Here is a 19,223-nt window from a genome sequence, read left to right as displayed (position 1 = left end):
AGATTTTTCAAAAAAAAATATATATATATATAAGAAGAAAATATCTAAAAGAAGGAAGAAAGTACATAGTACTCTGTTATGATGCGTAAAGCAATGCAAGAATTTTGGGATAGAGACCATAATGTGTACTTCCGGTAATCTATCATAGATTAATACTCCCTTTGTTCTAGTTTACAGTTTACCTGAACCTATTTTCTTTTTGGCTCGTTCCAAAAAGAATAAACTCTTTTTAAATTTGGTAACAATTTATCTTAAAGTTACAACGCTACCCTTAATGAGAAGCTTTTATAACCACACAAATACTTTGGGTCTTATTTGGACTTGTTTAGGACCACAAATTCTAAAAATCTTTATTTTTTTCTTAAATTTCGTGTTCAGATAAACAGGTTCGCATAAATTGAAAATAAGAGAATAGTATTTTGTATTAGTATATTTTTTTTCTTAAGCTTATAAAGTATTCTCCTTGGGACCATTTAGAATATACAACCCTAGTCTTTTATCATATTCCCCTCTTTAACCCATCCAGCAGTAACTAAAACACACAGAAATCATCTTCTTCGTTCTTTCTCTTTTGCAAATCTCTCATCACCATTTCCATATGGCCAACAAAAAAAATCCATTCCCCAAAGCTTCACGCAAAAATGGACAGAGAAGTCCAAATCCTATTGAAGAAAAAGGAATGGAATTTTTTTCTGAAGATGGTGATTTTGATGAAACCATAGTAGAGATAATAAAGCACTATAAATGGGAATTTTTTGTGCATCCTCCTGGAGATTTCTGCTTGGAGCTAGTTTTGGAGTTCTATAGGAATCTTAACCAAGAAAATACTGAATCTTCAGTCATGGGAAGAAGAATCAACTTTTCCCCTGAGACCATTAACCACAGTTTTGGTCTCGAGTCAGTCAATAATGAGTTGACGCACCTTCTGTTAGCTGCACCAGATTGGGAGGAAGTCGAAGGGAAATTATGCCCATTTGGTGCGAATTGGGTGTTAAAGCCTAGTGGAGAGCGGAAGTATTTGATTGGAACTAACATTGGGTACAGAAGCAGACCATGGGTAAGTTGCTAATGCCAAATACTAATAATTCTATTGTTTTATCACCTAGAGTGCTACTGCTTTATGCCATATGCACTCGTCTGCCACTTGATGTTGGAACTATCATCAATAGCAATATCAAGGCATGTGTAGATGATCCAAGTGCGAGGAGCATTTTCTTTCCTTCAACAATAATTGCTTTATTGAGACACTTTGGTGTGTATCCACTCCCCCAAATGGTTGTCACACCTTCTTCAATGATGATTACAAAAAAAAATTGGAGTCGATGTGATGAAACAGATGGTCCAAGGAAAGAATCGGGGCAAGAGAAAGGACAAGGCAAGCATATCCAAATGCACAACTAACACTTATGAGGCAATTGGTCCAGCAAATGGTGCAACTTGCTGTAAAGCATGAAACAATGGAAAGGGAGTTTCGCAGAGGTGAGCATATTAATATGCAGAACACAGTGTATAATTCTTCTCTTGGTTGTGATTTTTCCAATATGATGCGTACCATAGGTGAAATTTGGGGATTTCATGATTTGCCTCTTTTTCCACCAATAAGATGGTTAGATCCTGCTACTACACCAATTCCACGTTTTTTTTTGTGAAGACGATGTCTTGCAAACCCAACAGACATTACGTGATGAAATGCTCGAACCAGTGATACCACCTAAAGTTGATGTTCCGAATGGTTCAGATGCAATGTCTGCTCAAAGCAGTAATATTTTCAAAATTTTGCCACATCTGGAAGATATTACTACTTTTAATAATCTTGAAAGTATTTCAGCCTGTTCATAATGTAAAAGGTAAAGCAATTGTGATTGATGAAAGTACTCCACGTCAGAAAAAAAAAAACAAAGAGGCTAAGAGAAGTAATTGAAAAAGGAAAGGGAGTCCTAACAGAAGAATCTTCGGATTCGGAGGATGAGGGCTAAGAGATGAAGGGAATATCTCTCGCGCTTCGGGAGAATGAAACGTTTAAGTGTGGGGGAACTTTAGGTTTTTGGGAAAGAGGAAATATGCAAATATGTTATTGTTTCTTAGTGTTTATATAGTACCTAGTTGTTGATGCAGCTGGTAAGTATAAGTTTTTGTTAGTACCAAGCTGTGAAATTTCTGCATGTTCTTAGAACGTTTGCTTGCTGACAGGTACGTACTTTTGCTAGTATCAGCTAAGAATAGTTGTGTCACGATCCCGGTTCGGCCTCCGTGAACCATCGTGACGGCACCTAGTCTCTACGATTAGGTAAGCCTAATTTGCGGAAGAAAACCAAAATTTGCGGAAATTAAAACAGTTTAAAACAGAAATAAAGTAGTAACAGTGTTTAAATGTGCCGCTCGGCTTACACCATGTTTAACTCTCAATACCAATACAGAAATCCAAGACCCGAAAACCCACAAATCACAAGCTAAGATCAATACTACATAACTCTAACTCCGGAATGTCTAATAAGAACAGAAAAGTACGGAAGAGCTAAATACTAAAAGCAGGAATAGAAAGGAATTTCTCGGTCTGTGGACGCGGCAGATGTACCTCGATGTCTCTAGAGCAGTCGCCTCCCTCAAAGATGGTAGGCCTGAGTAGCAGTACCTGGATCTGCACATGAAAACATGCGCAGAAGGGGCATGAGTACACCATAGCGGTACTCAGTAAATGTCAAGCCTAACCTCGGTTGGGTAGTGACGAGTAAGGTCAGGGCCCTACTGAGATTAAATAAATAATAAGATGACAGGATAAAATAAGCTGTACAATTGAGAATCTACAGTAAGAATCTATACAGGATGATAAGAGTACAATAACGGAACCAGAGATAAAGGCAAACCACAAGGAAATGCCATTCATAGCAAGGGTGATAACCGGGGATCTCTTGGTATCCTCAATGTATGCTAGGGATCTCTTGGTATCCTCAATATGTGTTAGGGATCTTTTGGTATTCCGAGAATCTCTTGGTATTCTCAATGTATGCTAGGGATCTCTTGGTATCCCGAGGATCTCTTGGTATCCTCAATATATGATAGGGATCTCTTGGTATCCCGAGGATCTCTTGGTATCCTCAATATACGTGCCAGGGATCTCCCGGGATGCCGTCCCGTAATCCCAAATTAAAAACACACAGAAGCAACATAAGAATACTCAATTAAATGCTAAATTCGAATCAAGTAAACAGTTAATTCTAGTCTAATATGCTTCATGTAATGCAATTAAATCAGTTTAAGCAAATAGGCAATTAAGTCAACTAAACCTGCTTTTCTAAACTACAACAGGCTAAATTCGCAAGTAGAATAAAACGGGAAAAAGGAACTCAATTGAAATACTTGAAGAAAAATCGGATTTTCAACAATTAGCTCAAGTATGCACTCGTCACCTCACGTACAAGGCATTTCAATTATCGAATATATCATATCCTAAGGGGAAGGTCCCCCGCACAAGGTTAGACAAACCACTTACCTCAAACCGGCTTAAAATCAATCTGAAACCACGCTTTTGCCACGAGTACTCGACTCCAAATGGCCCAAATATATTCAATTCAATTTCATAATATAAATAACACTTCAAGTAACTGATTCTACAATTAAATTCTAAGTTAATACGCGAAATTATGTAAAATGACCAAAATGCCCTCAGGCCCACGTCTCAAAATCGGGTAAAATTTATATTTCTAGAAACCTCGCACTCTCACAAGTCTAACCATATCAAAATTATCCAAATCCCATAACATTTCGACCCTCAAATCCTCAAATCTATCCGAGAGGGTTTTGAAACTCTTCCAACTAAATTCACATATTTAATGCCAAAGCTAGTAGTAGATTCGAATAATCTAACCAAAATAAAGTTAAGAACACTTACCCCTTTGTTTCTCTCGAAAATCGCCTCTTCCTGAGCTCCAAATTTGTAAAAATGGAAAGAACTTAAAACATTCTGTCCAGCAAGTTTCGCATCTGCGACCAGATGAGCCGCACCTGTGGTCCCGCAGGTGCGAGAAGAGATCACGCTTCTGTGGCAGTTTCCGCATCTGCGGACAAAGAGTCCGCTTCTGCGGACGCACTTCTACGATGGAGCGTCCGCTTCTGTGGCTCTATGCTGGCCCTCCCTTTTTTCCGCTTTTGCGATCTAATGGCCGCTTCTGCGGCTCCGCACCGGCGGAACCCAAACCGCAGGTGCGGTTATGACAGAAATCAGGTGAAGCTGCAACGTTCCAACTCCAAAATTCTTCCGTCAACCATCCGAAATCATTCTGAAGCCTCCGGGACCTCAACCAAAGGCACCAACAAGTCACAAACAACTATCCAAACTTGTATCAATCCTTAGAACACCTAAAACAACATCGGAACCTCGAATTAACCATGGATTCAAGCCTAAGAACTCTAAAATTCTCAAAATACGTTTTCGATCAAAAAGTCTATCAAACCTCGTCCGAATGACCTGAAATTTTGCACACATGTCACATTCAACACTACGGAGCTACTCCAACTTCCAGAATTCCATTCCGACCCTCAGATCAAAATCTCACTATCGGACCGGAAACTTCAAAAATTTAACTTTCGGCATTTCAAGCCTAAATTAGCTACGGATCTCCAAAATACAGTCCGAACACGCTCTTCAACCCGAAATCGCCCAACGGAGCTAATGGAACCATCAGATTTCCATTCTGAGGCCGTCCTCACACTGTTCCGACTATGGTCAATTTTCAAACACTTAAGCTCTCATTTAGGGACTAAGTGTCCCAAAACTCTCCGAAACTCAAAACCGAACATCCCGGCAAATCAAAATAGCATAATTAAACTTGGGAAAAGCAGTTAATAGGGGTTGGGGCGTTAATTCTTAAGACGACCGGCCGGGTCGTCACAAGTTGGAACATATCAAGACGTTCCCGTGTAAATTAAGTACTTTTTAAGTTAATGTAAATACTACGTTTTAAGTAATATTGTTTTAATTTTTTTTGACTGTACATTAATATAGTTTCATATTTATATATAGATGGACCTTTGGACTATTTTACTGTAGGGTGTTACTGCCCTTAATTCTCTATGCAAAAATACCCATAGAGAGTCAGAGAATGGACACATCTAATAGGACAACTTTTGCTAGAATCACTTTTTATTTTTTTTATTTGTGCAGGTAGAGCAAGGCCAACACATATTTGACAAAAGCTGTTTTTTCTTCTTCTTCATGTTGGCACATTTATTGTGAATGTGTTTTTCAGTTATAAAGAATTAAGATATCTTCATTATAAAGATGGCCAAAGGTTGTGCAAATGCTTTCACTGATTATACAAGTTGGTATGGATTCACCATGAGTGTTCATTCTCTTTATTTTTATGACATTCTCAATATCTTTTGGTGATATTACATATTATGGTACATTAACTGTTTTGGTTTCATTGTTGAAGAAGAAGTTAAACATGAAAGAAAAATGAATCCAAGATACAAAAGTGACAAACATATGCCTGATGCATCAAACCTCCATCATGTGACACATCGAGAGGTAAGTTTCTTTTTCTTAAAATAGATACATATGATCTTATAAGTATAGTTTTCCTGGTTTAGCTACTCTTTGTTATCTATACTCTCGCGGTTCCCTATAAATACAAATAAACTCATCCTTTTTTTATTCTTAATTATTGTTTTTGTATAATATTAAAGTTTTCAAATAATTATTCGCATGGTTTCAAACATATTTTTTTTTCATTTATGTCATATAACTTCCATGTTTGTATTTGGGTTTTTGTGATGGCAATAATGAATCTCCTAATATGAGAAATAGTTGGAATTGAGAAGCATTATGATCTCAACAAGTAGAATCAATAAAGCTTTGCTAGAACTTGCCCCAAATGTCTATCAAGACGAAATTATAGACAACATTGAGTTTTAAATGAAATTAGGCTTTCCTTGATCACTTTTTAGCTTCTCTGTTTCTACCACTACACACACACACATATTTTCCTTTAGCACCCAACTTTGAGCCTTATTAAAAAAAAAAAAGAAAAAAAAAAGAAAGGATAAACCAACTCTTCTTGATACACCATATTGGTTTAACCAAAGAAAAAAGATTTCTTCCCGCTATAATTGAGCAGAAATGGCTATTTAAGCACAGGATGAAGGAATACTTTTGATGTAAAGTTTGTATTCAGAGAAAGGTGGATTGGTTTGTATATAAAGTTTTAAAAAGAATGATGTGAATATCCTTCTCACACAAAAAAAATGACGTGAATATACTTATGGAATAAATTCTTGGTGTAAGAAGTTAAAACTTACGGAGAATGTTTATGTTGAAAGGAATGTTGACTTAATTGGTTTTAATCATGGGACTGAAGACATCTCTAGAGTTTATCTTCTTTGTATTAAGTTGTACTAGTTCCTTTGGTAAAATAATTGGCTCACATTATAAAGCTGGAAGGAACATAGTCACTATAAATATTTTATTTACCCTTACCCGCACTAAGCCTAACAATAAAAGCCTGAAAAAGTTCTAAAAAGATTTTAAAAATCAATGTTGATTCTACATTAGTGGAGATTGGCATGAAGGGCAAGCTTATGGACAATGTTTAAGAAACTCAAGGATTGTGATCATAATGTTATCAATCTCAAAAAGTTCGTCAAGGGAAGAGAGAAAATTTTTGTCAAACAAAAGCAGAAGTAGAAATAAGGTAAAGATTTGGTGACTTGAAAAATTTATAGGTTTTGAATGTTATGTGAATTTTTATTTTCTTACTTTTCTAGTCTACAAGAAACAATAATTACTAATAAAATAATTCTCCTCGAGGACGAGCAATGATTCAAGTATGGGGGAGTTTGATGACATATATTATATACTTAAAACTATACTATTTTAAATAAAGTATTTATATAATATTTCAATTCTCTATATTTTCTAACAATGTTTTGCAGGAGATAAGAATGCTATTAATTAAGCAAGAAAATGAAAGAAACAAGAAGGTCATAACATATTCACTCCACAATGCAAGAAGATCACTAAGCATCTTCTTCATGACGTATCTTCCTCGAGATACATCTTCCTCATGACATATTCTCCTCAAGATGCATCTTCCTCACCTGAGATCACAACACTTCAAGAAGAAATGTACTTCTATAAATAGAAGGCAACTCTATGTGTATGAGGCATCGAGGAAAAAGGAACAAAAGAGCCACTTTATTTTCTAAAGCTTTGGTCACTTATTCTTTCTTGTTCTTCTTTCATTACTTATAATTTTCCGATTTCCTAGTAGTATTAGTAATATAGGCCATATTATAGAAGTCCATTCTTTTTCAAATACTCGATAATAGAGTAGTGTCTTTTTGTTGGGATGGTTGATGAAGCTTGATATATAATTTTATAATAGTTTTCACAATTTTATTACATACTTGTGAGATTCTCTAGCTCCACTTTTATATTGTGCTGGGGTGTTAGATTTCAATCAGCCACATCTATCTATTTATTTCTCAAGTTTGTATTGATTTGTAATTCTCACGAAGCAAAATCAATACATACTGACTAGTGTGAATCAATAGATAAAGGGTAATTTTCAGCAATCTAGCATTCCAAATCTTGATTTTTGTTTACTTCAATTTTAATTCTCACGGAGGAGTTGTTATAAGAAATATCATTGATTTTGTAGTAAAAATATTTTTACGAAGTTTTTACTACCTCTTAGCACAATTCAGACAAGACACATATTTTGGTCTTATTGTCACTAGTCGTAAGTCAGTTAATAATATAACCTCAAGGAGTATTATTAATTGTTTACTTTCTAGTGAGCAAAACATAATTGTATTAGCAATAAGCAATTATTCATTAGTGAAATATATGTAGAAATTGAGATTTTATTATAAAAATATCGTCAAGTGAATTCAATGATTCCCACCACTTTTTAAATATAAATATTTCACAAGTTGTTTTTGTTTAAGTAATTTACAAATTCAAAATCCTACTCTTTTTATCAATTTAGTTCTCTCAAATAGTAGTATAAATATTACAAGTTTGTAGCATAGATTTTTCAATCTATGTGGGACGATATCTTAAACTATATTAGAATTTGACTAAGCACGAGCCGGAAAATCCTATACACATTGGCCTCGTCAATGTCTCTCATGAACCTTCTTGGTTTCATGTATATTCTATATATTCTTGTGCTTCCTGCTCTAATTTGTTCTTAGGGTTTATCTGATTTTGTTCAACACGTGTATTTATTATTTAATAGGTCCGACTATTTGTTTATTGATTGTTCACATAATTTGTATTGCTTTTGTGTAATCTCCTTAGACCTGCGATATCTTCCCTGAATATGTGATTTTGTATATTTTTCTTGTAATTCTGTACTGATTTTTTGAATATTTATCATTTAATAGGTCCGACTATTTATTTTATTGATTGTTCACATAATTTGTATTGCTTTTGTGTAATCTCCTTAGACCTGCAATATCTTCCCTGAATCTGTGATTTTGTATATTTTTCTTGTACTTATGTACTGATTTTTTGAATTGCTTTCTTATTTTTGTGATACTTTCCTTAGTTAGTGTTGATTCCCTGTGATTTTCATAGGACACAAACAATTAGTGCTCTACCCTCTCTTTAGCATAGGACACGAACAATTAGTTCAAAAAAATACACACACACACACACACACACACATAAAAATTCTCTCCTCTCTCTCTGCTACTTGTGCTAACTACTTGTCTAGCCGGCTGAAAGTCAAGGTTAGACTGTGGAACTATACTTGCTTTGCTTTCTGCATTTTTGCTTCTTTAACTGGTATGTTCCTAGTTCAATTCTGAAACTCAACTCTATGTGATCCATGTCTGTTAATCCATGTCTCCTCCTGCACTAATTTAATGGCTTATGTATTTAATTGCCCTTCTTGTTTACTGCTTTATTCAGTATGCTTAAGTTTTGCCCTCTCTTGTTCAAGTGTGTAATCAGCATGTCTGGGTCTCACTTGTCTTGTATGATACTTGGCCAGCATGTTTACTTGAGTTCTTGTTTATTTCCCTCAACTAGTATGCTCATATCATAGACTCCTAATGTACTTGATTAACACTAAGTAGCATGACAAACTCTGTGTAATATACCCCTTTCCTGTAATTCAGCATGTCTACTGCTTTCTTGCATTTTTCTACTATTATTCTGCCCTAACCCCCAATACATTGTAAGCATGTGTTTGTGACACCCAGTCACTATGTGATCCTGAACCCTTCCCCTTAATCTAATGAGAAACTCTGTTTAGAATCCCTTAATCTAATACTGTTAAGCTCCTAGAATGAACACTTTGTGATAGACTATTACTGTGACTATTTCTGTAGTACTTCTTTGGTGTAATTTGTGTGCAAATATGCTTTCACATATGAACTACTTGTCCCCAATTCCTCCTTTCTATGTTTGTGTTTGAACTATGTATGTTGATTTGGTCTTGAGTTGCTGATTGTCCTGTTTCTTTTCTTCTTCAAACTGGTTTTTCACTAAGGCAAACTCTTATATTGTTTTTTTTCCAAAACTTGTTTCAAACTAATCATTGTCAAAATTGTTCTTTTAAACTTATGTCAAGCACTCTCACCTTACTCTTAGACCACTAGGTTCTGCCCCTTTGTGTGAGCCCTGCCTTGGGACCCTTGAGCTTCCTCTGAACTTGGACACACAAAAGTTGGTCTTTCCACACTGCACTTACTCTGTCCTAGCCATGAAATCTCGGTGTGAGCACTACCCGGGATCCCTTGAGCTCCTTAGGGAACTCTGACACACCCAGATATGAGAAAGGCTATGGAACAATCTTGGCACTTGAGGTAATTTATTACATAACTCATGGAGGAAGTCCTAATCAGGTGTTGAAAGTTTGGGCCTATTTTCGGGCTCTCTATAGTGTAACTTTTTCTTATGTAATTCATTTCAGTGTTGGTCTGTAATAATATGTTGTAAATAAGTATTGGGGTTGGCTAGTGAAAAGGGATTGGGTAAATATGCATGCTATAATGTTAAGGGTAGAAAACAAGTTGTTACGTTTATATTCCTAATTGCGCAATAGAAAACATGCTTAGGATTCATACATGCATTAGAAATCATGCTCTTAGGTCCCATGTTTATTATTTGAGCATGTGCATCCTTATAAAATCATGTGTTAAAATCTGTTAATAACTAGCACTTTACTATTATGTTATGTGTTGCCACGTACACTTAGAGACCCTGCCTTAGTATTAAAAAAAACAACGCTAATAAACAGGTCATTTCCATATCTTCTGCATATTCTGAAAGTATATATTACTTATGCATTTAGAAAAAAAAAACCTGCTCAGGTCCTGCATATACATCACTCTGCATTTTTGTGCATTAGATATCATGCCTTTAGAATTGCATTCACATCCGCTTAGGCATCTCTAGTTTAATTATTAAAAAAATAGATTAACCCAGCTGGTAATAATTTCAGAATTCCGAACATTTAGAGCAGCATGTTCAGTAATACAATTCAAACAGTCTTTTCTAAGTAACCCTGATAACTGAAACACTGTTTTACACCTAGGCAAGCCTTAGGTGCTAAATTTGTCAAAACTGGAAATATGCTTCTTTATGTATATCAACTGTTAAAATCAGTAGGCAAGCCTGATTCGGACTTCTTTTCTGAGTCATGTAATAAATCTGATGCTGCTGTTGTCACTTAGATACCATGTATAGCATCTGAATTTAGACCTTAATTGTGTATGAGTCATGTTGTTTATGTGCATTACTTGTGGAGGTATATTTGAGCCTTCTATCTGTTTCCTATGTTTTTCCCCCTAAATGCAGTCCTACGTGTTCTTATTTGTCGCCTAGTATTTTTCCTTTAAACCTGAGGGTCTGCCTAGAACTCCCCCCCCCCCTTTATAGGATAGGAGTCCTAAATTCCTCCAAGACTGATAGGAAGGGACGAGTAACAACATGCAATAGGGGTCGAGACCAACCTATGCTTTAACTACCTTCACGGGGCGGGAAAGGGTAGATATGGATATGATGATCGGTGCTTTAATACCACGTGTATCCCCTCTTTGAGGAGTGTCATACCGGGTATTGCAATGATGTGATCCATATTATAAATAAACCTAGGACACCCCTTTTTACATTCATGAATATGCTTAGATTGTAATTCTTTTCAAAATCTAATTTTTTTTTCATTAGATGTTTTCTTACACCTGTGTATTTAAACTTAAATCCCCTATTATTTGAGCCCTACTTGTCTATTTCTAATTGTAAAAATTCACAAAAACTGTTTGGCCGGGAACCACACTAGTGGATCCTGAGGGGTGCCTAACACCTTCCCCTTAGGATAATTTCAAGCCCTTACCCTATCTCTGGTTACCAAACTTAGTTATAAATGAACCCTATAGGTGCCCTAACACACCTTAAAAATCGTTAGGTGGCGACTCTCCAAAATGCAAACCCCCTTTCCCAAAAGGAAAGAGTTGTGCCAACCAATATGTCATAAATTCGATTTCGCGAGAAAAAGGGGGCGCGACACTCGGGGTCTCTGGCTTTAGAGAAACGGTCCCTCCTTTACTGCCATCTTCCTTTACCGTCGAAGGTGCTTCGAGGAGCGAGGGTTCTCTGCTATTGGCTTTTTCTCCCGTCGAAGGCACTTTAAGGGATGTTCGACGCCAAGGGGCATGTATATCGGGCGACTGTGTCCGAAATCGGGGTAGTTCTACCGGGGTAGATGGATCCAGACCAGTAGATGTACACTTGATTCTTGAGGAAGTTCAGCGGCTTTACTCGGAGGTAGGTTTAGACCGTTTGTACTGGATTTATAGTTTTGTAATTTTTACTTTCTTGCCATGTTTCTCTTCCACAGGCTTTTAATAAGCTCAAATTTGAGATGTTTCGCCATGAGGCCAGATTGCGAAAAACCGTAGATGGGGAGAAATACCTCAGGCTTCTTTACGATGAAAGGGAAGACGAGTTGGCACACTTGCAGTATGAGATGAGTCGCAGTTTGAACTACGAAAGCTTCCTCGAGGAGCAGGTAACTTCTGTTTCAAGGGAGAGTATGTTTCTTTTTCTATCTTCCGAGGCTAATGTTTTGTTTACTTCAACTGTAGAAAAAGACGGAGGACCTGGAGAGCATTAGGGATGAAGTTGGTCAAGCCAAGTTCAAGTGCGATAGGCTAAAGACTCGGGTGGATGCCCAGTTATCGGCTTAGAAAGGATCTCTAGCCAAGGTTTCTACCTTCGAAGTACATCTCCGCAATGCTCACGAAAATAGCTTGGTCCGATCGTACATTATTCCACGACTTGAATCCGAGCTCTTGAAGATGAAGGCCGAAGTCGTAGATGCCCGGGCTGAAGCCATAACAATCCGAACTAAGGCTGATAAAAAGGTGGTTGCCTATTTGAAAGATGTTGTCGATGCTCGTGCTGAGCTAAGGAGGGCTCTCGACCAGGAGAGTAGGAATAAAGAGTACGTGAGGTGTAAATATCAAAGGGAAGCCCTCGAGGAAATTCATTCCAGGGGCTTCAATCCCTCGGAAGAGATAAAACAGGCGAAGGCGGAAGAACATGATGCTAAGTTCCTTCTGTCTGATGCCGAAGATGGCGAGAAAGAGGCTGACGGGCCATAGTCCCCAAGGGGGACGTAGATTTCCTTTTTTGGTTCTGTATATACTCCCTCCGTTCCAATTTATGTGAACCTGTTTGACTGGGCATGGAGTTTAAGAAAAAATGAAGACTTTTGGAATTTGTGGTCCTAAACAAGCCAAAAAGGGGCCTAGAGTATTTGTGTGGTTATAAAATCTTCTCATTAAGGATAGAATTGTAAGTTTAAGCTAAATTGTTACCAAATTTAGAAAGGAGTCATTCTTTTTGAAATGGACCAAAAAGGAAATAGGTTCACATAAATTGGAACAGAGGGAGTAGTACTTTTCAAAGTACGTTGTAAATGGAGCTTGTACTCCTTCACATATATGTATAAAAGGAAACCTCGCGGTTTTATTTTTCATGCATTTCTCTTTGCCTTGATTTTAGCCAGATGAATTAGTCTTCGAGTTAAATAGGAATCCTTAGATTCGTGGTATGGCCTAGGCGCTCATTGGGCTGGCCTGTAGGCTCTTACGCACTTGGTCGGTACGACCTTTTGGTATAAGCCAGCATGTGAGCTCTTATGCATATTTAGTCAACTATCTTGGGTTCAGTCTCCGAGTCGGGTATCGACTCGAGCTCATTCGACCCTCAAGCTTTTGAATTTAAAGCTGGCCCTTAGGCTCTTATGTGTGGGTCGGTACGACCTCTTGTGTGGGTTGGCGATAGTGGCTCTTACGTCGACCTCTTGTATGGGCTGGCGACAGTGGCTCTTACACGTTGGGTCGGTACGACCTCTTATAGGTTTTATTTTTCCCTCATTAAGGACTTTTCGAAATTGTGTTTGCCTGACTCTTCAACGGTTTAATAGAAACCTTGATTGTGAGTCGTTATATGGCGATGATCGAGAACCTCGGGAGGTTTGGCTCGGTGGCTGAGTATCCCAAAGCCTGTATTTAGGTGTTGACATAGTCGAAGCCCTTTTTCCTATGTCGAGGGTAGCCTATTTAACTGGTTCTTTTCGAAGTATATTTGAAGTAATTGAAGGCATGTGATTTTATAGCGACGGTCGGGCGTCCTTGAGTCATGTTAGTTTGGCTGGTACAGCCTTGTGACTGCAGTCATTTGTGTTTGGCCGGAGCCTTTCAGTCCCGAGTGAAGTAGTTTTGGCGTCTATATTGAGGGTATGCCTTTTAGGGGTCTTACAAGTTCAATATATAGCCTTAACTTTGATATCGGGTTTATGCCTTTAGTAAGGTCTTACGAGTTTTACATGCCTTTGAGGTCTTACAATTTTGGCTACTTGGTACAAGTATGGTTCATGCCTTGCTTGAGGTCTTACAGATATTGTCACTTGGTACAAGTGTGGTTCATGCCTTGCTTGAGGTCTTACGAGACCGAGGCTGCCCGCATGTGGTCTTATAGCCTCGGGCTTTGATAAGTCAATAGAGATGGCGATTGACGGTAGTCCCTGAGTCATCGAGGATTTGTCGACTCGGGATCCATTACTTGTAAACTTGGTATTGCGTCATTGAGGGCTTACAATTTTGGAGTTTCAGACCCGGAGGTCATGTGGCCTTGAGTTTTCGACGCCAGTCCCCGAGTGTTCGGGACGTTTTTGGCTCTGGGTTGTTTTGTGATCTTTTTATTGCCTCATTGAGGGCTTACGAGTTTGAAGCTCTGACCCGGGGGTCGTATTGTTTTGAGTTGTTGACGCTAGTCCCCAAGTATTCGGGACTTGTTTTGCTCTGGGCCATTTTTTGCAAAAAAATATCAAGCTTCCTTGAAGCGTAAAATGCTTTTGGGAAGTATTCTTTGATTACTTGGTACAAGTATACATGTTTTCATTGTTAGGGACTCGGTTATTCTTTTATGGACACGGTTCATTCGACCGTTTGGCCCGGTACATTATTCTCCTATCGAGACCCCGTTCAGCACTTCTTGGCTTCTCCAAGTAGGTGACCTTCTGGGGGCATTCCCCCCAGTATTCAAGGTTTATTGCAAAAGAAGCCTTGAATACTCGTTGAGTCTTTCTTAGGTAGCATATAGATGTTGCCGTTAAAAACCTTGCCGGTAAAACCCTTTTCGGGATAAAAACTCGATCGAAGGAAAATAGTGCAATGTGTGCTTTAAAACCTTAAGGTCTTCGAGATGGATTGGCGCTTCGATTGTCTTAGTCGGACACCTGCATAAAGGTTAGTATGAGATGTAAATTAAAAGGTAGATGGATATACCTTAGTGATGATGGTGCTTTGAGCCTTGGTAAGCCTTCAGTACTTGCTCTGAGGACACGGTACGGCCCTTCGTTTGTTCATTCAGGTACAGCTGAGAAATGCCTCGTAGTCGCTTTGGGTTGTGCCGGCCATATTGATTGGTAGGGTAGTTTCCCCTTTCGTTGTTTTGCTCGTCGTGTTGAATCTATTGAGGACTCGAGAGGCAGGCATAATTTGATCAAGCAGTCCGAGTTGCTCTGTTACCCTCGACCTGATAATATTGGTCGAGCTACCTAGATCCACAAGCACATGTTTAATTTGGAATGTATTCACAAGAAAAGAAGTTACCAGTGCATCGTTATGGGGCTGAGATAGAGCCTCGAGTTCGCTTTTTCCTGGTGAGGGATGTTTTCGTTCTCCTGATCGTAGGTTCCTGCAGGGCACCGACACATTAAAAAGTCATATGGTGACATCTTGTGGCTCATTTGCTTCGTTCTTTTCGGTCGCCTCACTTTCCCGGAACTAAATTTTGGCTCGATCGCTGAGGAATCCCCGGAGGTGACCTTTCCTGAGTAGTCGGGCTACCTCTTCCTGGAGTTGCCGGCAATCTTCGGTCCTGTGACCGTGTGTGTTGTGAAATTCACACACTAAGTTATGATTCCTTTATGAAGGATCTGATTGTACAGGACTTGGCCACCTGGTGTCTCTGATTTTACTGATGGCGAACACGATATCTGAAATATCGACGTTGAAGTTGTATTCCAACAAGTGAGGTGCATCCATCGACCCTACGTGCCTATCGAACCCGGATTTGCTAACGAGTCCCCGAGGGTTCTTCCCTTGGTCCTTTCTTCGATCATTACGGGGTATTTTGTGCCTCGGGGCGTTTCTTCTATCTTCAGTGTATGGTTGGTATCTTTTCTTGTTTGGATTTGTCTCCTTTGGCAGAAGCCTACTGGGATATACCGAGCCCGAGGGGGCTTCTAGTTGGTCGTCCTCGACCCTGATTTTCGATTGATATCGGTTGTGAACGTTCGACCAGTCACGGCAGGGTATTCAACCAAATTCTATTTCAGCTACTTCGAAGTCACCGAGCTTCGTTCATTCAGACCTTGAGTGAAGGCCTGCACTGCCCAATCGTCGGAGACTGGTGGTAGCTCCATTCATTTCATTTGAAAACGAGATACGAACTCTCGCAGCATCTCATTCTCCCTCTACTTGATCTTGAAGACGTCGGATTTCCTTGTTGCTACTTTGATGGCGCCGGTGTGTGCCTTTATGAAAAAATCTGCTAGCATGGCAAATGAGTTTATAGAGTTAGGAGCTAGGATGTGATACCATATCATGTCCCCTTTCGAGAGTGTTTCCCCAAACTTCTTTAGCAGGATGGACTCGATATCGTCGTCCCTTAGGTCGTTGCCCTTCACTACGCAAGTGTAGGCAGTGACGTGTTCGTTAGGGTTCGAGGTTCCGTTGTACTTCGAAAGCTCGGACATTCTAAACTTCTTCAGAATGGGTTGTGGGGCCGCCTCCTGCGGGAACGACTTTTGCACAAACTTCTTCGAATCTACACCTTTCAGAACCGAGGGTGCGCCCGGAATTTGATCGACCCTAGAATTGTATGTCTCTATCTTATTATCGTTGGCTTCTATCTTTTTCTCGCCCAACTCGATACTCTTTGTGAGGTCCTCGAGCATCTTTACGATGGCGGGGTCGGCTACCGATCAGTTGTTGCTTGATCTTTCTAGTACCTGCTCGGTTGGGAGAGCCATCCCCGGTGCTACCGTGCTGGGAGTTTTCTGGTGACTTTGTAGTTGAGCAATAGCCAGCTGTTGTGCCTATAACATTTCAAAAATAACGTGAAGGCTAACCTCTCGTTCTTCCCTAGTTGGGGTTTTCTGAGCTTCTTATTGGTCTCCTTGATGCACGCTCCTATTAGTATGAGAGCTTATATTGACGTGTTGGGCATCGTGTGAGGCCGCATCCACGAAAATTGGTTCTGATGCATTCTTAGGGTTTCGTGGTGGTATACCAACACCTGGAACATCCACACCATTCTCTCCATGGTCCTCAAGATTGTTGTTTACTGAGTTAGACATCTTGACCTGAAATCAAAGATCTTGGACAAGAAAAAGTGAGAGAGGTAACTTGCGTTATGTAGTTAAACCAGCAAGAAGATAATCACTATTATTTTTAGCCCCATGGTGGGCGCCAAACTGTTTACCGTGAAAATGATAATAGCAATTAAATTTTATTTTGTGGTTCTAAAAATACATTATCTATTTTTATGCTAGTTGTTAGGTAATGGGTGCTAAGTAAAAGAATAGAAAGCAAGATTAAAGCTTAAAGACAATGTGATGATCGAACTGAGGGGCTGGGGATCGGGGCCTCGAGCTGCCGTATATGAGGCCTCGAGGTCGAGTCTGGAATTTGGCTTAAGGCAACTGTAGGAGGACTAACAGTTATGAGAGCCAAAATGATGGCTCTTTATGATCAATGATAAGCAATAAATAGAACACAATTAATGTAAGCAATAAATGGAAGCAATAAGATCAAGAGAATATGTTAGAGAGCAGAGAGAATGTTCTTGTGTATTTAGTATTGAGCAACACATGACTACAAAATGACAAGAATCCCCTTTATATATGAGGGGAAATCCCAACATAGTACAAATACATTAATTACAAAGATATGGATATGGTACAGCTAGTTAATGCCATGATGCGGGCTAAGACTAGCCTGACAAACTTTATCGGCTCTAGCTACGCGCCTTAGGAACTTTCCACTTTTTCACCATAACCGTTGATCTATAATGCCCTGAGGTCGAGCGTCGATAGCCCCTCGGGGGCGAATCCCGACCATAGCCTCGAGCCTTTGAAAACGTGCTGACGAGGCATCATAATGGCGGAAAATTGGTTCCTCCGATTTTTCCATATACAAGAATCATCATTGAACTATAGATAATTAGCAATTCCTTCGGAAATCAACGGTACTAAAACAATCTTACGTCCATTCTCTGTAAAAGAATAGGTATTAAGGTCTTCATCATATTTAGCACACATATCCTACACCCATGGTCTTCCAAGTAATAAGTGACAAGCATTCATATTCACTACATCACGCCAAATCTTGTCTTTATAGATCTTACCAATAGAAAAATATACTAGGCATTGACGAGTTATCTCTAAACCATCATCATCTTCAACTTCAATGTTGTAAGGATATGGATGAAGTTTGGTTGACAAGCCGAGTTTAGAAACCACCTCTTCAGAAACAATATTTATGTGACTCCCATGATCAATGATCAACGAACAACTTTTCCATGGGAGGTACATCTAGTGTGGAAAAGATTCACGCTGTTTCGTTTCTTCATCTTCTTGAACCAAGAATCTTACTCTTGGTTGAATCTTAGACATGATAATTTATCAACCTTTGGACCTGTGGGTTATAGTCCTGATACCAAATTAATGTGATGAATTCATCAACCTGGGATCTATGGATTATAGATCTGATACCAAATTGATGTGATTCTTCAAGTTAACAAAGAATCAACCGACCAGGATCAAGATCTTGAAACGAAAATGTGATTTGTGGGTCGATTTCAAGAAACAAAGTATTTCAAGTTTTAGGACTCGGAATCTGATGATTCAAAAACGAGGTGAAAGATGACGATTTGAACTATAAGAAAGACTATTTACTCATTCAAAACAAGTAAATATTGATGTTGTACCGGTTCAAGGAAAGTTATGATATTATGATAACAAAAAACGAATTTAGATCAAGAAACATGTTCTTGAACGATCAAGAACTATAAAATTCCTAAAGCCATCATTGGGACTCAACTAACGTGGTAAAGAAACACCACACGCAATTGAAGACAACATAAAGACTATCACCATCTTACTTGGAACCAAAAACAATGATAAAGAAGACAAAATAGAGAAAAATACTTTATTGTAAAACTAGGGCAAGCCTAAAAAACGTGAATTATTTTCTACAAGGTAAGAGAACCCTTTATATAGGCCTATGGTCTCTTCTTTGATGACTATAATTTCTATTCTAATAAGAAAATAAAATAACTAAATACAAGGGAAGTAAAACTAAAATCCCTATTCTACAAGGAAAAGAAACTAGAATCCTACTAAAAGGAAAATTCTTATTCTAAAAGGAATAAAATAAATCCCATTTTAAGAAGGAAAGAATCTTGGCTTCTTGAAATCAATCTTGAGCTTCCATAGATTCTTATTTTACATCATTCTCCCTGGTTGATAAAGACTCGTCCTTGAGTCTAAACGCTCCACAAATGGCACAGTCTTGACAACTATCATGCTTTGGTAGAACTCATATTCACCAGGCTCTAAGTTGCATTGTTCTAACTTGTTAAAAAAAATTATCGTGTTGTAACAAAGCTTAGCATGTGGCCGAACTAAATCTCACTT

The 19,223-nt window shown here is 38.5% G+C and overlaps 1 long non-coding RNA gene across 1 annotated transcript; it reads left to right on the top strand.

The window, feature by feature from the left end:
- The first annotated feature begins 499 nt into the window (after nucleotides 1–499).
- On the top strand, nucleotides 500–7,224 carry LOC138882289 (uncharacterized). The gene is made up of 2 exons (XR_011403768.1): nucleotides 500–5,527; nucleotides 6,931–7,224. It is a non-coding gene; the product is annotated as an uncharacterized lncRNA (long non-coding RNA).
- Nucleotides 7,225–19,223: the final 11,999 nt, after the last annotated feature.

Source organism: Nicotiana sylvestris, chromosome 11 (assembly GCF_000393655.2).
Source record: "Nicotiana sylvestris chromosome 11, ASM39365v2, whole genome shotgun sequence".
NCBI classification, from domain to species: Eukaryota; Viridiplantae; Streptophyta; class Magnoliopsida; order Solanales; family Solanaceae; genus Nicotiana; species Nicotiana sylvestris.
Note: the sequence above shows the minus strand (reverse complement) of the source record. Positions and strands in the feature narration are given on the sequence as shown.